This window comes from Ixodes scapularis, unplaced genomic scaffold (genome assembly GCF_016920785.2).
Source record: "Ixodes scapularis isolate PalLabHiFi unplaced genomic scaffold, ASM1692078v2 PGA_scaffold16__2_contigs__length_2301149, whole genome shotgun sequence".
NCBI classification, from domain to species: Eukaryota; Metazoa; Arthropoda; class Arachnida; order Ixodida; family Ixodidae; genus Ixodes; species Ixodes scapularis.
Genome location: NW_024609842.1, coordinates 1,727,588 through 1,749,022, shown reverse-complemented (window position 1 = coordinate 1,749,022; position 21,435 = coordinate 1,727,588). Strand labels below are relative to the sequence as shown.

General features: G+C 47.1%; 1 pseudogene; it reads left to right on the top strand.

The window, feature by feature from the left end:
- Nucleotides 1–17,938: 17,938 nt before the first annotated feature.
- LOC120842543 overlaps nt 17,939–21,435 on the top strand; it is a 145,971-nt pseudogene continuing 142,474 nt past the window's right edge.

Genomic DNA, 21,435 nt, shown 5'->3' with positions numbered 1-21,435 from the left:
GTGAATCAGTGCAATATTTAGTTGTATTAATGCTTTCTTTTTGCACTGATACCTTTATAATATACCGATTACTTTCCAACAACATTGTCGTGGTGCATACGGATCCTTTCTGGTATAAACGCTTTTGTTATTGGCATTATTGGCACGGTGCTAGTACGAGCTGAGTGAGTAGTAACTAATCTATATGCATCCACCAAATTTAATTTAGAACAGGGTTATTCATTTTAGAATACAACACTTAGTTGCCACTGACTGTAGACAGGAAGTAGATATAAAAAAACACAAGAAATACTTGTTTGGTCACGCCTGGGGATCCTCAGGTCAAATTATAAAAAAGCATGCCTACCTTTTAATGAAATCCTCTACTCTTTCAACACACACAACTAGCTTTAAAAATTCTAAAGCCTAGTCGAATCATGTCCAATAACACATAGCCATCTTTACTCGATATTTAAAAAAAGAGAAAATGTAGTTTATTTAGAAGGCGAAAGGTTAAACAGAGTATGTTGGGCCGAAAGGCAAAAGGGTAGTTCCCTTTCGCACGACTTTATTGCAGGTGTTCGCAGGGCATCATTATCAAGCTAACGGTGCTCGAGAGTCCCACGCTCACATTCCAGCAGATAAAGCGCAGTCAGCCGAGGCACAGTCGGCTATTGCATGGCGATTGCTGCGGCGATGCTCTACCTACACTGATGGCATGTGTACTGAAATTCGAATGAGATCTCCCTGGACTGCATGCCGGTTAAGTTGACGTGTCCATAGTGCGATAGAGTGTCGTGACAACGTGACAACAGAAATACTCACCTCGACGGGGGCATAGGAAGCGACGTGATGTGCGGCAACAACCTCGTCGAGAACGACGAAATATATATTATAAAAACACATTCTAACGCCAGAAACAAATATATAATTACTTAAAGGGACCATGAAATGATTTTAAAATCAAATTTCATCCACCGCACGTCGTAAAAGGTGTGAAAAGAAACACAAAAACACAAAAATTGGGAGCCAAAAAAAATTATTTGCTATATAACTTTTAAAAGAAAACTGGACTCTTTTACGCCTTCTTTCCTTCGCCTTTTCACTACGATGCATCCGCGGAAATGGGGCACGTCAGCCGAATCCACGTCGCCTATTGGGTAAGAGCCTACCTCACCAGTACCGCGATCGTAAACAACAAATAGGCGGCGAATGTTTCCTAAAAGTTTTGTTAAATAATATTCAGATCCACATTTTGTAGCATAATTAGAGATGTGTGGCGAAAATTGCCAAATTTGATAATGCTGAGAGCCAAGCGCCATCTATCGTGTGGTAAACGAAGCAACTACTGCGCGTGCGCAGTAGCGCAGGGCCGAGTTCAGTTACTTGGGTCACGACGGCCGACGAGCGTTTATTTCTTTATTTCCTTTGATTTCCTTCCTCTCAAAACTCTGACTGACTGAACGTTTATTTTTCTCATGTTCTTCTCGCGCGTGCCGACTTCAAGCAGCAAGAAAAAAAGTACTTAAAACAGACCACGACGAACAATGACGCTGGCCACGAATCGACCGACTCCGACGAAGCGAGCTGCTCAAAGAATATAGGCCTAGCAGGCACTCCGACTCGGCGCAGCGTTGCTTCGTCGCAAGACCGTCTGCCTACGACCGGCTGGCGTGCTGAATGGAATATGCCCGTGCTACCCTTGTGGACCCTTCCCGCATTATAGTTTGATCGCTGACCTCAAGTTTAGATTAAGAGGTGAGGTCAATCTCTTCCCCTTGTTTTCCGAGGCAGTGTTGACGAACACTCGTTGAAAAGGGACTCTCGTCGATTCTATCTTCTTGTTTTGTGTGATATAGAGCTGAAATAAACGCGATATGGATTACCTTCGTAACACGGTATGTACACTTTGTTATTGGTATGCCATTTTATTCTGACAGACTGCACGTCACTGTCGAGCTATAACAGTTCGTGGGAGGTATACGTGCAATGCCGGTCCAACCTTCCTTTGCCGAGTGTCGCGTCAGTATCGAGTTGCAATCGTAAAAGATCGGTCCCGAAGCGCTTACCAACAGCGCGAATACAGCACTTCCATCAAACGCGCGCGTCCGCTCCGAGCGTGAACAGGAACTACAAGTGTACCTGTGAACAGGTACACTCGTAGTTCAAACGTATCTTTTTTAACGTCGGCTCGCTCCTGCATCTCCGAGGCCGCGAAAAACGCCGCGGCAATTTGTTTCCATCTACGTCGCTTACGAACGACTGACACGAGCCGCCTTTTACCAACAATGATTGTTGGGTTGACTTCTGGAGTCTTCACCGGAAGACTCGGTGCACTTCGGCGCCGATTCAGAAAATACGTCGGTGACATCAGCGCAGTAAAACCTACCGGCGCACCCCAACTCGTCGCCGCTAACGCTCCCATTCTCCTACTGCCGAGAGAACTTCCGGTTCCGGAAACGGCGTACGTCACGGCTTGTTTTGCGGTCAGTTGGAGAGAAAGAAAAAGTCGATATTTCATTAATTTTTTGTGTAGAAGTTAATAAACCGAGACGAAAACGGATGCTTGTTCGGCATTCAGGGAACATCGACGGTTTAATGTAAAAGTTATCTGGAAAAAGTAAAAAGGTCATTTCATGGTCCCTTTAATAGTGAGGTGTGCGCAACCTTATGGACGTTCTGTACCCACACTATTCTGAGAATTCCAGAAATCAGCAAGCGCTGTCGCTGATCTTTTTTTTTATTCTGATATAATATTGCTGATAAAGCTAATGAAAAGGCGAGCTGGTTTAGGTTGCACATCGTTAATACCGGAGACTACGGAAATAATGACGGCAGGACACACGTCTCAAACTCAGCTTACCACTTTTATTGAAAACATCACTTATATACATCTTCTCCCTCATCCACATTCGGACAACTGCGCAGTGTTGTACGGAACGGCGTTCCAAGAAACAGCGTTCCTGGAACGGGTTCCTCTCAAGAGGAACGAAGGAACGCCGCAGTTCCATTTTGCATCGGTGGAACTGGAACGGAAACTCGTTACATTTTTACTAAAAAAAAAAAAATTAACAGCTTTCCTTTTTTTTTTTGAGGGGGGGTTTAGTGACGTAATTTTCATTTCATTTCTTACAGAGAAATCCTGAAAGTATGAAAACGTTATCGTTACCTAGAGCAGAATCCCGTTAGCTTCTTGGTTGTTTATCTTAGGGCTTATTTCGTGCGGTCCTCCCTTGGTAACAGTCGGGTGAAGGAGAGCTAGTGGAGATCGATTCTTCTTTTGGTGCCCGAGATTGCGGCACAAAGAGCGAAACTTTTAGTCGAAGGAAAAGACACAGAAAGAGTAACTTTTCATGCTCTACTTTCTTTGCTTCCACGAATCTTGATACACCCAGAAATCTGAGGTCGACTTCAGCCATCACTGAACTTCTACAAGGAGGCATACAGTTACAACAAAATAACAGGTTACCAGACATCGAACACACCCTTTTATCCCAAACATTTGTCACTTCAAAAGATACAGAAAATGAAACCTTTATTCCTTCTTCCCTAGTCTGCCAACTTCAAACTGAACAACAAATCCAAACTTCACAAAGAAGGACTTGTAGGTTTGAAGACTAACCTTCCAAAAGCCCTGCCCTCTTCTTCGCTTGCTCGCCTTGCGGACAGCAACATCGAGAAGCACCTGTTGTTAAGTTGGAACAAGGGACTCCGTTAGGTTGAAAGGTGAGATGTTGTAAAACGTTCGTGCAATGTGGGGTAACAGTGCATTTGGCTCGTCTGAATCGCCCACCACAAACATGAATATGGTTAAAAGCTGAGATTTTTAAAGGTGAATATATCAATATATGAAACCTTGCTTCCGCTTGTTTTCTTCTCCTGGTGCTCTTCCATCACGGCATTCAAATTCGTATGTTGCCATTTGATAGAAGAGATAAAAAAGAAAAACTTTTTTTTATCTAACTGAATATGCTGTTCAGCAAAATACAAATGTAACGTATATGTAACAATATGTTCCATTTGTTTAACTGCAACAGGAACAAGTTCTTTTTTCACATATAGAAATTGTAACGGGAACACGTTCCAAAAATCAGAAGGAACGTGGAACAATCTTTCGTTCCTTTTTTCGAGGAACGTTTACAACACTGCAACTGCGCACGTCCCATAGCTGACCATTATACAATTGTTAGAAAAAAAACCGCCCACGGAACCTAAACAGACGACGATAGGGTATTCAAACGGCCTCAAAAAGAACAAAGGTAGCAAAGGACCCCAAGGGACCGACCCTGAACCCAGAACAACTCGTTCTCTTAGACAAAACGGAAGAACCCGTATCGATACGGGTTCGTCCGTTTTGATGTGTTATGATACGGGTTCGTCCGTTTTGTGTGAGAGAACCCGTTGTTCTGGGTTCAGGGCTGATCCCTTGCGACTTTTGTTGCCTTTGTTCTTCTTGAGGTCACTTGAACGTCCTATCGAGGTGCTCTTAGGCTCCGTGGGCGGTTTTTTCTAACAATTTTATAACGGTCAGCCATGGAACGTGCGCAGTTTTCCGGGTGTGGGTGCGGGAGAAGATTTATACACGCGATGGTTTCAATAAAAGTTGCTAACTGAGTTTGAGACGTGCATCCCGTACACATTCTTTCCGTCGTCTCCGGTCTTAACGGTGTGCATATTAATGTTGTTCGAGCTTCTTCGAGCCCACAAACCCGACATGTGTTGTCATCGTCATGTGCAGGTTATTTATTTATGACAGACGTTAAAACGGAACTTACGAATAGAAAATATATTGCCCGGAATTAAGTTGCGCCGTAGAATTCGCAGCTCGCTAGTAAGAGAAAAACTTTTTTTCTTCAAGGGCGTGTATATGTAATTAAAACGGAAACGTTTTCTTAAAAGAGTAGTGGTTCATTCTGGCGTTTCAATTTATGGCATGTGTTCTACGTCTTAAAACGTAGGATTCTCAAACTTCCCGTTCTTGGTTTAGCTTTGGGCAGGGCACTTGTTTTGGAACTCCAAAAACTATTCGTTGTGCAGCTGCCATGTTCACTCGGTACAGACAGCGAAGTAGGCGCTATGCGCGATTTAGGCCAATCGCGTCTCCGGCTGGGGTCACGTGACTACAGTCACCGAGCTGGAGATAAGGCAGAGCGCGGCATCTGCTTGAAGGCCAAGGCCACGCATCTACGGTATACTATGCACTTTGGATGAACTTACAAGAGGATACAAGTGACAAATCCTCTCGCCGGTGTTCCTTGTTAGTATGCCCCTAAACATTACCCCTTAGTCATCCACCCCGTTTTGTCTTTGAAATTGCTCTGCTTTTCACCTCCATCACTCTCTCTCTCTCTCTCTTCTTAAGCTAAAAGTGTGGTTGAAGGTGCGCGTTCGCCGGAAAGATCAACCGTCTGCTTTTTACCACTTGACTCCGCTCTCCGTGTGCGCGTAACGAATAGAGCGTGATCACGTAAAAAGAAAGTTTGACAGATGACGCAGTAGCAGCTCCCGATCCGGGACAGTCTGCTCGCTGGCCTGGTTTCACGCCTACTGCGGCCTGCGGACTGCCGTGGATTTCAGTGGCAAATAGTACATAGTCCCTGACAACGCATACGAAGCGTACCAAAGCTACCAGTGTTCGAAAAGTCCTACGTGAATATCGGCAACGAAAGATTTCTTCAAAGAAGCCCAAGAAATTCTTGTGACGCGTTTGGTATTTGGTTAGGCAAATGAAAGCTTGGGCCACATCGTGTTCAATCTTCACGGAGCCCTTCCTTCTCGTCTTTTTCTTTCTGTAGTTGTTCTGCAGTGCACCCGTCCACATATATTTCGGATTACATCATGCAAGTCTGCTTTTTGATCGTAAGTGCACTGAAACCTACTTCTTGGCAATGATTGACCGTTCTGCTACGCGTACTCTTCCAGATTCCTTCTGTAATTAAGCAGTGCCTATTTTACTTTCAACCGGGAGAAGTATTTTTACCGAAATTCTACCGGCACTCGCCTTCCATTAGCTGGCTGAAATCAAGTGACAATTACCCATATAATGATGACTTTCTTCTTTTCCCGGTATCATGGAAATACATTTCGTACAAACTTTTTTGGGGTACACGCTGCATTAACACTTATTTTGTTTTATACTAACATGTCATCGACACTCGTTACGTGAATTGCACACTGTAGGAACATTTCGCCGAGCGTGTGTCACTCGGGTGCGATTTCATTGGCCAACGCCCCTTAACGGTATGTGCGCATGAAGTTACGGCATTTAGCGGCGACAGTCTCCGACGGCTCATTACCAAAATGTTAATTTATGCTATACGAGCGTCTACAAGGGCTTTTGCAGGCCACGGTTTTTCTGATTTTTCATTTACTGATAATTACCACGTTGTTCTGCAATAACTGCCTCTTCATGCACTTGCCCTGAACACTGTTCTTCAGCACTATGGCTTCAAGGGTCGCTCGAACTGGATTGAAGGCTTCAAACGAGAACTGGAACGCCTGGATGTCTTCAGAGAAGTACGCTCCAAGAAAAAATGATTACCCTGGGTAGTTGAAATGGCGTTTTGGAGGTTTTGGCCTCCCCGAAGGGCGAGTGACTAGCCTTTGGGCAAAGTGACGACCCCAAACCGCTGTGAAATGACCACTTTTCTGCAGGTGACGACGGTGGGGTGATCACTTTCGAATCCGATATTCACGTGCAGGCAGTCGTAAATGATATTAGTAACTTAGATAACTACGGAAAGGCTATAAATTATATCCTTCCTTAGCTTTTGTGAACCTCTAAGCTCCGACAAGATCACATCTGTTGTGCAATTCGCGTAAATTGGTGGAATAAACATTTTGTCAGCGCGAGCAGCAACACTCCTCTCGGCAGCCGTGGGCATCAAAACAACAACGAACAACGTGAGTTCTTGCCGAAATGATGTAAGGATATCCCTATTGCCGTATTTTATTTTAAAGATTATTTTTTCTTTAAATGTCCTGTAGCTAATGTTTAAAAAAAATGTTAAGAAAGGGAGAGTAGTAGTTTTTTTTGTTTTTTTTCTGCTTTAAAGCGACACAGAAGCGAAATTTTAGCGCCTATTTCTTTGTGTAGATGTGGTCTTCTTTATGACAAAAGCTCACAAACAGCAGTCTTTCGTCTGTAAACGCACCTACGCCACGGCGCGGCATGTCCGATGGAGGCCTGCGGGAGCGAGCTGCTCTTGGCGCGCCTCTCAGGTCTAGTACAACATGCCAAGGGCATTCCCACTTGGCAGGATTATAGCGCGCTGACGATAAAGCTCGCGCCATCTAGTGACGACGATCGTAATTGCTGTACACTTGGCCGTGTATGGGCCCGTGACCTGGCGAGCGTGACGTCACGGGCAAATATCCCGAGATGCATCGCGCCAACTCGATGGCTGATTTTGAAGCGCTCACCAGAATCCGTTGGTTGGAACATTAATATAGCCATCTGGTGAAAATACAAGCGTGTGATTATCACTTTCGGATATCATGGACCACATTTCACCCATATCGAAGTGTTCCAAGGATATTTCAAGTTTCAATCCCGTACCCCCTTAATGGCGGGTACCCTCGTACCCGCCATCTAGCGGTGACTACTACACTTCCTAGGTGGCGCGAGCCGCCACTTGATTCAATCAGCTAAGTGTGGAGCAGTCCTGTAGCTATTGATTACAAACAGCTGGCCTGCAATCCACTGGGCTCCCTACGTCCCTGCCTCTAGGTTCGATAACAATTGTAATAATTCTGCCACTGAGCAACCTAAATGCTCCTTCTGTGTCGAAGGGCTGCGAAGTGCAGCCACGTCGGTTGATGTAAGCACTAACAAGAAGATATAGAGAAAAAAAATAGCGGTAGCTTAGGTACGAGTTGAACGCCTCTTGTCGGTGTCGACGAAGGTGCCCAGCGATTCATCGCCGCATCGGACAAGCATACGTTGCGTTCAATAAAGTCAGTACGCCCATTCTTCGCGTAACGATTACTTTTTTAGCAGTCTCCGCCGGCGGTAAAAAAACAGTCAACCTAGCGAGATGCCGTCGGGGGAAATCGCGGCGATTCTGGCACTCACACTCTTCCGGGTTATAGGTACGGTAGCGGTGTCTGGGGACGGATCTTTAGAGTGTCTGATGGTGATTGGAAGACGTCGAATAGGCGTCGAATAGGCACTGGCCGAGAAGCTGTGCTGTTCGCTAGGCCTTACCGTGGAGTTCGAGCCTCGCTAACAGGCCGCCATGTTGCTTTAGTGGAGTCACATTTGACTACCTTCTTTTTTCCTACGTGTGGGATCGTCATTTTACCATAGGGGTCGTTATATTTGGGAAACATTTTACCACCCTAAAGGTAGACATATATGACTACCTTTTTTCTTTGTGTGTAGCTTCGATAGGAGCATACCAGTTGGGTCACGTCTGCATTGCCACCCTGCGATCGGCAGCGGCCACGCACATGTAAGTCGCTGCCAAGGAGCTTAAACGCAAGGACAGGCGCTGCGTAGTCATTGACACGAGCAACGCTGAAGTGAGACTTAAGATTCATGGCATCCAATTCCATCTGTCACACGACGCAGCACGCAAGGCGTTGAAGCCCTTCGACAAACGTACCAAAGTCAAACGAGACACATAGATGGCCAAGAGTCTTTCTAAAGCATTGAGTCTGCGACAAGGCTTTTGCGCATGAGTCTCAAGGAGAGGACAATGATAGATAGCCAGCCACACCAGCTACGGCCTTTTGGCATGAACTGCTTAATTGTGTTCCCTTGACGCTCACCGCCATGCTTGCGCTGTAAGTGCACTGGGCACACAAGACGAGACTGCCGGGTGCCGTGATGTTATGAGTGCCACCGCTTCGGTCATGAGGCGGAAGAATGCATGGAGCCATATGCACTTGCCATTCGACGCCATTCTGGTGGCTGCTTCTTTCGCACTTCTGCATTAAAGTACATTTCTTATGTCTCAAAAACTTTTTCAATGTTTATCCCACGCAAAAAGAGGCGGCTTGACATGCCAACCTGAAACAGGGATAATTGTTTTTGATTCTGAAGATTTAATCACTTGATTGAAAACGTCACCCCGTTTTGCGTCGTAAAAAGATAACGCAAATGTTATTCTCTTCTGACAGAGCGACAATCGATAACTTCATACCGAACACGGGTTATTGTTTAACACGCATCCCAAGTGTTTTAAATGAAAAACTTTCAATAAATTGTATATACTTTGGGCTTATTTAAGCTTAGTCATATAGGTGATGGCATTTTTAAGGTGTGCAATAGTACGGTCGACTCCAGGTTCCATTAGTGCTCAAGTACATAATATTATTTTACTGATTTTTTAGGATTAAGATGAAGTTGGCATTCCAATATGCTAACTACAGAGGACAATCCTTTCCCGTGTTTTTCACAAACGAACGATGTTCGTTTGCCGTCATGGCTGTGGTCGCATACTTGATCCCTGGACCACTTCCGCTCATTCCTATTTCACCGCAAGTTACCGTCTTACATAAAACTACTGAATTAACAAGCCATAAATCAAAAACGAAAGCAGATTGTTCCTAGACGTCGCACGCTCACATAAATAGGTGAGCTTTCACATGTCATAATAAACGTCTTTCAATTTGATGACAATTTAGCACAGCGCTGTGGAAAATACTAATTTTATTGAAACCATGTGATTAAAATCTGTAGATAATGATGCTAGTAAAAAGAGAGGTTCGCAACCATGTTATATTAATAAAAATGTTACATTTCGATGTAAAAAAGCCGTCAAATGTTTAAAGGTTTTATAAGTGTTATGTGCAATACTTGTAAGTTCAGCTGATCAAAACTAAATATATAAAAAAGGTTTATTTTTCGGATGCTAATCCGGTTTCTTCGATGACGAAGTAAATTTACTGCTCGAAATACCTATATTTTAAATAGTCGTTGTTGTCCAGATACCGCACTCCTTGTTCTAATATTCACGAGTAGAATTGTGGCACGAAGAAAGAAATAGCTGGAACCTAAGAACTTTATTTTGGTCTTTAACTCGGTATTACCGCTTTTACTTCCTTGCTTAATCTAGTGAAAAAGCCATGCTGCGTAATGTTGAAAGTCAGCTTTTCGCTTCCTGTTCCGCTTAATCCTCAAGCAAAAGGCCCGTTTCCCTTGAAAAAAAAAAAAGTTGTTTTATAACCGTGAAATAATTTTAAGCTATTTTTTACGCTCATTTTCGCTAAAATTAAAAGAACAAACTGCCAGAACCACTCCGAATCCTGTATAAAATCCTTTACAGAACTGCTCGACGAGATTACTGAAGTCTGTTCGCTGGGCTCGTCCGCGCTGTTCAAACAGTCCTTTTTTCTGTCATAATAACTTTGGTGTTACTGTAGCAAATTTCAAAATGCAGGAGCCTTAGAATTAAGTTACCCCTTTGGATGGCATGGGGCTTAAATATGATTCGTTTAGATTGTGTTTATTAAATTTGCATAGACGTGAACTAGTAACTAAATATTTCACTTTTCGTTTGTTTTAAATATTTATGTTTATTTATTCTTATATATTTATATATATTTTTTTTCTAATAAAGGTATATATGGATGGCGAGTTCGGCGCAATTGGGCACTGGAATTCCGACATCTGCGCACTTTGTTTGTTCCAGCTGCCACCGAAACACATTTGCATTTTAAGTTGAAAGGTTCTTTTCGACGTCACACAAATAAAAAGGGGCAAGGGGGGGGGGGGGGGGTTGGTGTAATTAATTTAATTTACATTACGCTGATTGGCGAACTTAATTTACACAGCGACCTTGTCAAACATGTATTGTTTCTTTGTGTGTCCTCTTGTGCTTTTTGAAGCAATGGGTTTACAATATTAAATAATCGAAGGAGCATAATCAAGGCGTTCACTTTAAGGAAGATGTAAGCAATATAGTATTGGGTAAACGTAGTACATGTTTCCTGGTATATTGTAGGATATCATCCGTAGATCTTTCAGGCAGTGCTGTTAGTTGACAGTTACCGCAATGCTCTATCTCAGAAACCCATCTGTGAGTAGTGGATGACGATGCCTTTGAAACAGCAACCCTTCAATTTTTTAATCGGTATAATAAAAAAACGAACTGCTAAATCTTACTCTTAATATTATGCAGTCTCATGTTCTAAAAAAAGTCGCGCGACTCTTTTTTTCATTGAGCCCGCGTGGTCAGTTATAAAATGAAACTGGTAGTTTTGGCTAAGGTGATTATGTATCGATCAATAATTGGTAATGTGAGGTCAGTCAGTGAAGCGATTACGCAGGTAGTTCTGAGTGAATAATTAATTAATATGTAATGTTTAAACTGCCTACATACCAAGATCCAATATCACATGGCATATTTATTTCATATAGCAAATTGGAAATATGTCAAGTAGCATATAACGTGAATTCATAACTAGCCTGGAATTTAAAGCACAGATATACGAAGAAGGCTGATAACTAAATCTTTTTTTTATAAGATTCCACTTTGTGGCACCCGACAAACGACAAATTTAAGAATGTATAGTATTCGAACAGTTAACTTCTATGATTTTACTGGAGCGGTGGATGCCCTACACAATGAAATATTGCCGCGCGCGCAGCTGGCCAAGTAGGCAGCGCGCGCGTCGCCTAACGGTTATCGCGCTCGCCTTCCACGCAGAAGGCCAGGGTTCGAATCCTGGCCTTCTACGTGGAAGGCAAGCGCGATGCGGATAGCTTGGCGAAGTCTCGAACAAAGCGCTTGTAGTAGGCACGGAGTCCGAGAAATCTTCTCACAGCCTTCTTGTCAGATGGCGGCGTAAATGCAGCTACGGCGCGGGTCTTCTCGGGGTCAGGTAGAACACCCTTGTTGTTCACGACGTGGCCAAGGAACTTTAGTTCCCCATAGGCGAACCGACATTTTGTTGGCTGAGTGACAGGCCGGCGGTCTTGATGGTTTGAAGCACGGCTCGAAGTCGTCTGAGGCGTTCGTCGAAATCTCGTGAGAATACCACGACATCGTCCAGGTAGACGAGGCAGCTCTGCCATTTCAGACCTGCCAGCACGGTGTCCATGACGCGCTGGAAGGTGGCTGGTACTGTACAAAGTCCAAACGGCATCACTTTGAATTCGTACCGTCTGTCGGGAGTGACAAAGGCAGTTTTCTCCCGGTCGCGTTCGTCTACTTCAATCTGCCAATAACCACTCTTCAGGTCCATCGACGAAAAATATCGGGAATGGCGCAGTCGGTCTAACGTATTGTCGATGCGGGGGAGCGGATGGACGTCCTTTTTCGTCACAGCGTTCAGTCGACGATAGTCCACAGAACAGCAGGGTTCCGTCCTTCTTCTTTACAAGGACGACTGGGGACGCCCATGGGCTTCTTGAGGGTTGAATGATGTCGTCGTCGAGCATCTTCTGGAATTGATCTTGAATCACATTCCTTTCCTTTAAGGAGACTCGATATATATATACGGCGACTGGTGGACAGGAAGTGCGTCGTCGTCGGTAACAATGCGATATTTTGCCATTGGTGTTTGGCGAATCTTCGATGTCGTGGCAAAAAAGTCACTGTATTCGGCAAGGAGATCAACCAGTTGCCGGCGCTTTGTAGCTGGGAGCTCGGGGTCGATGTCGAGCGGCGGTGGCGTCGTGCTGTTCTGCTGTGGCGACGCGGATTCTTCGGAGATTGCGGTGACCACGGCTGGCGCCTGAAGCTCCTCGACGTGGCCCACGGTGGTACCCTTCGTTAGGTGCTGCGACTCCTCTCGAAAGTTCGTCACACGAACAGTTGTACGTCTCTCTAGGAGATCCGTTACGCCTCTTGCGACACCAATTCCTTTTTCGAGGAGCAGTTGGACGCTGCCTTCCAGAAGAGCTTCACCGTGCATGGCTGCGTCGGTTATAACGGTGACGAAAACACTCGACCGCGGCGGTAGGTTCACATGGCCGGCGATAACTCGGATCGGGAGGGCGAGCGTTGGAGGTACTCCTCGATGTCGCGAGGGCGTTCGCCGTACCTCGGGCGTGGGTTGTTCGGGTAAAACCCACGCAGGCCTATTTGCCGGTAAGGGCAACCGCGGTAGATATGGTCGGCCTCCCCGCAGTGGTAGCAGATGGGTCGTCGATCCGCTGTCCTCCTCACGTCGGTTTTCCTTGGCGCCGGCTGTTCTCGGCGGTCGTACTGACGTACTTCGTCGTTGCGTCGGGGGTACGCCTGCGTTGGTGGGTCTCCTCGTGGCGCCACCGGGTAATGTTGAGCAGTTGGCGGCGGTTGTCGGGCCACTGCGGCGTTGGTCACTGTCGGCTCATCGGCTGCGGCCACGCTGACAGGAGTCTCCGGTTGAATTGCCCGCTGAACTTCTTCGCGTACCACTTCGGCTATCGACAGCGAAGCCGGCTGGTTGGCAGTAGGCAGCAGCTTCCCTAGCTCTTCCCGGACGATGTTGCGGACAATTGCACGAAGATTGTCAGCGCTGATGCCACCCCCGTCGAATCGGGAAGACGTCAGCGTCGAAGCAGCAGGCGTGCCGGCGAGTCGGTTGTAGTGGGTGGCTCGGATTGACAGGGCCCGCTCGATGTTAGTTGCCTCGGCGACGAATTCATCGACTGTAGTTGGTGGGTTACGAACAAGGCCACCGAAGATGTCACTCCTCACTCCTCTCATCAGGACGCGCAGCTTCTTCTCCTCGGTGGACTGAGGGTCGGCGCAGCTGCTCAGGCGGAGGACGTCTTCAACGAAGCTGGTGACCGTTTCGTTGGGCCCTTGAGTTCGTACTTCTTCCGCTCGCTGTCGTCGTGTCTGGTTCGTGAATGTCTCCTTCAGGCCAGCGAAACAGGTGTCCCACGACGTAAGCGACGCCTCGTGGTTCTCGAACCACTGCCTCGCGGTACACTCCAAGGAGAAGTAAAGGTTTTGGAGGCGCTGCTCAGTGGTCAATCCATTATGCCGTGCTACACGTAGTGCAGAAGCCAGTCCTCTACTTCTTCGTGGGTCTCGCCATGGAAGGTCGTCGGGGTTCGCTGGGCAACAGGCAGGTAGATGACGGCGGCGGCGGTTGGGGACTGCGATTGCTGGACGCCCATCGTCGGCTTCGTTGTCTGCTTGGTCCTGGGTGGCAGAAGTTCGTATTCCGGGTATAGACCTTGGGTGCGGCGACTGGTCCGAGTTTCAGGTTCCGCGTCGAGGGGTCTTCTCACCGGGCTCGGAATCGGGCTTGCACTGCGGGCCCTGGGAAGGGAACGCTGCATGGGCATGCGGTACCCCGCACCTCCACCAAAATGTCACGGGTGGTGACCAAAAAAACAATAAATAAACAGAAAGAAATAGACGTTTAATGTGGCGAACTTGTGCCAAAAATGAAAGGGGTACAAAGAATAATAACAGAGCGTCGCGGGCGTCGATGTCGGCGAAACCGCAGGATCGAGCGAGCTGGAGCGAGACTGACTCCGCTCGCCTGGCGGATTTCCTTATGTACCCTCGTGGGTTTATGGATCGTTCGGCGTAGAAGGTTCGGCGCGTAGAACATTTTAACCTCGAATCAGCAAGACGGTTCTCGAATTCACCAGAACATCACATTACAGTGTCAACAAAAATGTGTAGCTACAGCCAGGATTCGAACCCTGGCCTTCTGCGTGGAAGGCAAGCGCGATAACCGTTAGGCCACGCTCGCGGTGCCTACTTGGCCAGCTGCTCGCGCGGCAATATGCCTTACGCTCCTGCAACTTAGATTATATTCAATGCAGTTAAGAGGTGCACACGCATTTTGTTTGCTTTCTTAAAAGCTAGAAACTCAGTGATTTGACTAACTTTTATTTTGGTAGACTAACAAAACGCGTGTTCTGTCGAAGCAGAACCCACTCTTGACCTGAACTATAATCTATGGCGTTACAGGAAGCCGTGGATGCCCGGACAATATTCAAACAGGTGCTGCACGAAAGCACCCGATGTCAAAAGCCCCGTGTCAAACGCCCCGCGGCAAATGCACCTTCCTTTTCGCCTCACTTTCAAAAGCCCTAGTTTCAGAAGCCCATGACGAAAATCCCCCGTGCCAGGCGGAGCATTCTGCTTTTAACTAAGAGCCAGTAAGTGTGCACGCGAGCTTTTGTAAGTTAATCATGCAGTACCCGGGACTCAAGTAAGGAATAACTGGATAAAGCTTCCCGTTCTACAGGCCTGTCCTAAACACATTCACGTCTTGCGACGTTAGAACTGAAAATAAGCAGAAAATATCAGTCACTGGCAAAATATTTGAAGTTTCAAATATTACCAATAAGCAATGAACGGAACCTTTCGTCGACTCTGAAGCACGCGCAGATTCACAGTTCCGACCAAGTGGCTCTGTCAAAACTGTTAAACTGCAGCTCTTAGCGCCATAGTTTACACAGCACCAAACACCAGATCCATTCTTCTTACGTCGTTTAAAAAAAAAAAAACATATTTGTTCTTATCTAGGTAGAAAAAGTCTAATTCTGCGTCTGAGTTACGCCTCTATGACGGAGGAGTGCATCACTGATAATACAGATTTATGCAATTGGCCATTTGTATGCCATTAAGTGTTTCGGCAGTTCAAGGTAGCCCTTATTTTGCAGTTTTTTTTAACTTAAAAGACCCTTCTTATACCCTGAAAAGATTATATTAAGTCATGAAACAATGCTGGTTGAAGCACGAAGAGGATAAAACGGGGGTATGAGGACTGGGCTTTTGGCAGGGGGCAACACGGGACGGGGCAATTGAACGCGGCGTTTCGAAAAGTGGGGCTAAGGACACGGGGTTTTTGCGACATGGGTTCTGCACTCGGGGCAAACGTGCTACACCCATTTAAACCACCAGCTTTGTGTTCAGCGCGACATTCGGATCTCTGATAGTTTGGTAAAAGCTTCGAATTAAAATTCCTTAACAAGCTTGAGTTCTAGTTTCAAAATTTATGAAACAAGCTTTGTATATGCTTTATCTCTTTATCCTAGTATATAAATTACGGATCAAACCGCTGGCTACGTGTCGGAGACATTCTAACAAAGATCAACCAGCATGTGCGTCTTGGGAGTACTTCTTTTTTGGAACACCCCCCCCCCCCCCCCCTTTCTACCTTAGGTTATGAAAATATTTTAAACACGCATAATTATTTAATAGATTCATAGGAACATTATTAACCTGCGTTTAAAGTTAGATATGTTATCCAAAACTTTGAACCGAATTTGTTTTTGTTGCACGTCATCTTTTTAGTTATCTCTTGCTTTTTGAACTATCGTAACCAACTGCATGCGGATCATTTTAGAAGAGCCATAAAACTAGGGAACAAAAGGTTAGGGCGCCAACAAAAAAAAAATGACCGGAAAAGTTCTATAGAAGAAATTTATAACAATCATGAATCATGGGAATGCTGTAAATAAGCCATCCCTCAGATTGGATACAGAGCAGAGAAAGTTCCTAGAAATTTGATGCCTTGGCGCGTTATGTTAAGTGTTTCGTTGCGGCCCAGGAAGTTTTGGTTGCTTTCGTCCGATTTCAAATTTTATCAAGATCAGTTCGCTTTGTGTTTGATTCCTGGTTGTTTTGTTCGTTGCGTCTGTGGCGTGAGTCTCCTTTGAACTCCCGCTTTCTATAAGCGAGGCACGCCACGCGCGTGCCTTGGGGCCCGTAGCTTGTGCAGGGCCACGAGGGAATAAACGTTCATATTAAAAATAGCGCAAAAGAGACGGGACAAAAAGACGAAGAAGCACACAGGACAAACGCTAACTGGCAACTAAACTTTATTGAAAGCTTCCAACTTTGCTATCGCCATGCACGCGCTTAGTCTCGTTCAACAGAGACAGGGCGTACCGCCAAATCCGCACAATCATACCGCCCACCGCCTGTACCAAAAAGTCAGCGAAACAGCTACATCACCCCGCCGCACAATCCGAACGAGAAAAGAATAGAAAAAACGCCGCGTTAATATTGTCAAGTTAGATAGTGTTAATGAAATGGTACTCTTTCTGCTGCATATACACCGATGCGACGCTTATGCAAACGTCTTTGTCACAATCTCGTATTTTCGCTGCCTCCAGCAACTCTCGTTCCCTCGTTCCTTTCGTCCCTCCACCTTCGTGCGAAGGTGGAGGGACGAAACAAAGGAAGGAGGGAACGAGAGTTGCTGGAGGCAGCGAAAATACGAGATTGTGACAAAGACGTTTGCATAAGCGTCGCATCGGTGTATATGCAGCAGAAAGAGTACCATTTCATTAACACTATCTAACTTGACAATATTAACGCGGCGTTTTTTCTATTCTTTTCTCGTTCGGATTGTGCGGCGGGGTGATGTAGCTGTTTTGCAGACTTTTTGGAACAGGCGGTGGGCGGTATGATTGTGCGGATTTGGCGGTACGTCCTGTCTCTGTTGAACGAGACTAAGCGCGTGCATGGCGATAGCAAAGTTGGAAGCTTTCAATAAAGTTTCGTTGCCAGTTAGCGTTTGTCCTGTGTGCTTCTTCGTCTTTTTGTCCCGTCTCTTTTGCGCTATTTTTAATATGAATGTCCACTACCAACTTGCCCAGCAGACCAAGCTTTTAGAATAAACGTTCTTTTTTGGTTTGCCGTGACACGGAGTCGGTCGCATTTCTTACGGGTGCCACCGAGCACCGATACAAGGTGTCAGAAGTGGGATCCCGCCGCCTCTGAAGCTTCGGACGTCGCCTTGCGGTTGCGGACCGCACCGAGTCATGGATTGGGCAAACGTCGCCACCGGACTCGCCCTCAGGCCGCCTGAACCCTTCTACTTTGGGAACGCTTCGGAGCGGCCGGCATGGATCGCCGAGCTCGACAATTTCCGTCACGCAACCGGTCTGGTCGCACAGAACGAGGAAACTCATGTACGATCGCTTCTCTACGTCATGGGTAGCCAGGCTAGGCAAATTTTCAACACTTTCGGGTTATCTGACGCCGACGCCAAGAACTACGACACCGTGAAAGCAAGATTCGACGGTCACTTCATTCAAGTCAGGAACTTAGTATACGAGCCTGCATGTTTTATCAGACGGGAGCAGGGGCCCACTGAAGCAGTGGGCCAATACGTAACCGTGCTCCACAACTTGGAGGACCGATGCGACTGCGGAAGCCTGCGTGGCCGCCTGATTCGTGACCGCTTAGTTCTTGGGCTGCGAGACAACTCACTCTAGGAAGCTCTTCAGTTAGACGCTGCTCTCACTCTTACTTCCGCGCTTGCGAAGGCTCGACAGGAAGAGTCTGTTCACAAGCAGCAGCAGTTGTTGAGAGAGACCGAAGCGCAACCGCCTGTCAAGACTGAAGACGCCGACTTGGACGGAGTGGCGAAAGGCTCGTCATCTAAGCCTCGCAGCGCTCCACCTTCTTCGAATGCGAAGCGAACCTCACAAGCAAAACAACCAAGCTCCACGTGCGGTTATTGCGGAGGATTCCGTCAAGTTCGTTATGAGTGCCCTGCGCGAGCCGAAAAGTACGCTCGATGCAAGACCAAGGGTCATTACGCACATGTCTGCAAGAAGATGACTGGAGGAACCAGAGGCATTTCCTCAGTGGAACAGAATCCAACACCGGCGGTTTTTCTCGGCGCCGTCGGGGAGTTTGGTAGACGTCCAGACGCCAAGTTCGCGACGATAAAGGCTAGCCCACATGGCGCACTTTTCTCCGCGTCTGCGTCGCGTCTGCGCCTGCGCTTTGACGTCACTTCTGGCACCGGGACGAAACGCAGCGTTTTTTGGCGCATTACGACGTATCTGGAGGAGCCAGATATTTTGCGTCCAGGCGTCGCGTCTCCCGCTGCGTCCAGTAGGCAACAACCAATGAACGGCCGTGTTCACTGGTTGCAAGGAACTTTTGAATTTTCTCCGCTGTTTTCGCCGTTGTAAAACTGTAGTATTCGCCACGGACCTTGCGACAATGGCGATAATAATAATAATAATAATAATTTTTATTTGCACAGATTGCGATACCCACTCGCCAGCGTGCAAGGCTGTACTTCGTTTCAGCTTAGGTCTGAGCGTGGCCGATGTTATGAGCCGAAGGGTCAATCAAACAGCGAAAGAGGCACAACGTCATGGCGTGCTCTTATTGGCTCTCTCCTTTCCCCCCCAACCTCTATTACAACGCTTCTCCTCCTCCTCCTCTGCGGTTGATAGGACCAGCCGGCATCCGCCGTCTCTCTGTTCGTGCTCCTGCACCGGCTAGTCCTATCAAGCGCAGAGAGCACGCCACGACGTTGCGCTTTTTGATTGACCCTTCGGCTCATAACATCGTCCGCGCTCGGACATAAGGTGAAACGAAACGGCAGAAACGTTGAGACCCTTACGCAGGTGCGCCTGCTACCCCAACGCCAAGTGGGGAAAGGGATACGGGAGAGGAAAATAAGTACAAACATTCAAAACAGAAAGATACACACACAAAAACGGGTAACAAACCTGTGTCATTCCAAGGCAGAGCGCGCGCACGCACGCACGCACGCACGCACGCACGCACACACACACATCCAAGCACTCACACCCGCTCGCGCGGAGTTTACAAAATTTGCACGCCCACGGCCTTCAATAAAAACGGCTTAGGCCCCGCCAATGCTCGCAGCAGGGCGAACATGGGTAGTTACGTCCTTCCCCCTGCGGACATCAGCTTACCATACCTTCTTCACAAGTTCATGGACTCCTCCCTGCTCCGCGGGAGAGGCTGACGCTCCTTCAGCGGAACAGAGAGGAGTTAGCGAAGTACAAAAGCGTCCTCCACTCTGGCAGGTAAAATGTAAAGAATACAAAGACACCGACAGGCAAAGGTACAAAATTAATACTATCGACAACCACGCAACCTCTATAGCGGCCAGCTGGAAATGGTTTGGCGCGGGAGATGGTGACGTTAAGGGCATACCGACAGGTGGATGAGGCGTATGCGCTAAAAAAAAAAAGGAAAATGAGTGAAATTGAGCTTCATTGCAATTGCTGTAACAACTATGCTTGCCTACTATTAATAAAATTAAATATTACGGCATGTAGCCATCATTTAACGCGCGATTTCTATTGAAAAAATTGCTTCTGTTTCTTGAGCGCGTCTGGCTACATTGGGCAGACGCTCGGGAAACGCAGATGCGAAGCGCTGCCCGGTAGCGCTGCGTGTGGTTTGACTGGGCGCACGCGTCTGGCTTAGCGCGCGCGCCAAGCCGAGACGCGCGAATAGACGCCCGGAAAAAACGCGCCATGTGGGCTAGCCTTAACCGTGAACAACGTTTCACTGACTGCAAAGATCGACACCGGTGCAGAGGTTTCAAAAGACCCAGATATATTTTCGGGAATACCGTCTTCTGGCCTGCGCTCAGCAGAAGAGGACTTTTTGGGGCCCAGTGGACATGCCCTGAAAATGTTGGGGAAGTTTGACGCTGACATGAGGCGGAAGAACAAATCCGCAAGGCAAGAGGTTTATGTCGTACAACAACTTCGCACTGCCCTTCTTGGATTGCCTGCAATACAGAACTTGTGACTCGTTAAGTTTCTCTGCAGCACCGAACGCCTCGAGAAGCGCTTTCTCGACTCTTGAACGGCCTTGGGACACTTTCAGGTGAGTACGCCATCCGACTAGACCCAGCGGCGGTGCCTCACTCGCTGAGCGTCGCACGTCGCGTGCCCATTCCTCTGAGAGATGCAGTCGATCAAGAACTCAGAAAGATGTTGAATCTGAGCGTCATTTGCCCAGTTGAAGGTCCTACCGATGGGTGTGCTGGAATTGTTCAAGCCCTGAAGCCTTCCCGTAAAGTAAGGATCTGCATTCACTTCACTCGCCTCAACACCTCCGTCCGACGAGAGCGCTATGTCCTTCCAACTGTTGAGGAAACACTTGGCCAGCTGGGGGCGGCTCTAGTGTTTTCGAAGTTGGATGCTAATTCCGGGTTTTAGGAAATCCGTCTCTCTTCCTCGTAGCAAGAGCTGACCACATTCATCACCCCGATTCGCAGTTTTTGCTTCACACGACTACCTTTTGGGATAGCATCAGCTCCGTAACATTTCCAAAAAAGCATGTCGGAGATCTTGAGCGGACTGTCCGGAGTTCTCAATCTCATGGATGACGTACTTGTTTTCGGCAAGAACCAATCTGAGCATGATGCAAATCTACACAAGACCCCTAAAGCCCCTAGAGCAAACTGGAGTCACCCTCAACAAAGCCAAGTGTGTCTTCAGCACAAGGGAAGTTACCATCCTTGGATGTATTATATCCCGCCACGGTGTTCGACCGGACCCAGCAAAGGTCAAGGCAATGAGATATCTTCCGGCTCCAGAGGATCCCACCGGCGTCCGTCGGATCCTTGGAATGGCGAACCATCTCGCCGGGTTTCTTCCGAACTTTGCACAAATTACGGCGTTGCTCAGAGACCTGCTTCGAAAAACGAAAAACTTCCTGTTATGGTGTTTCGGCTTTCGCCAGAAAAGTCTACATGTCAAGTAATCCTTAAAAAGTCTTTTTTTTTTTTTCTTGGGGGGGGGGGGGGGGCGTT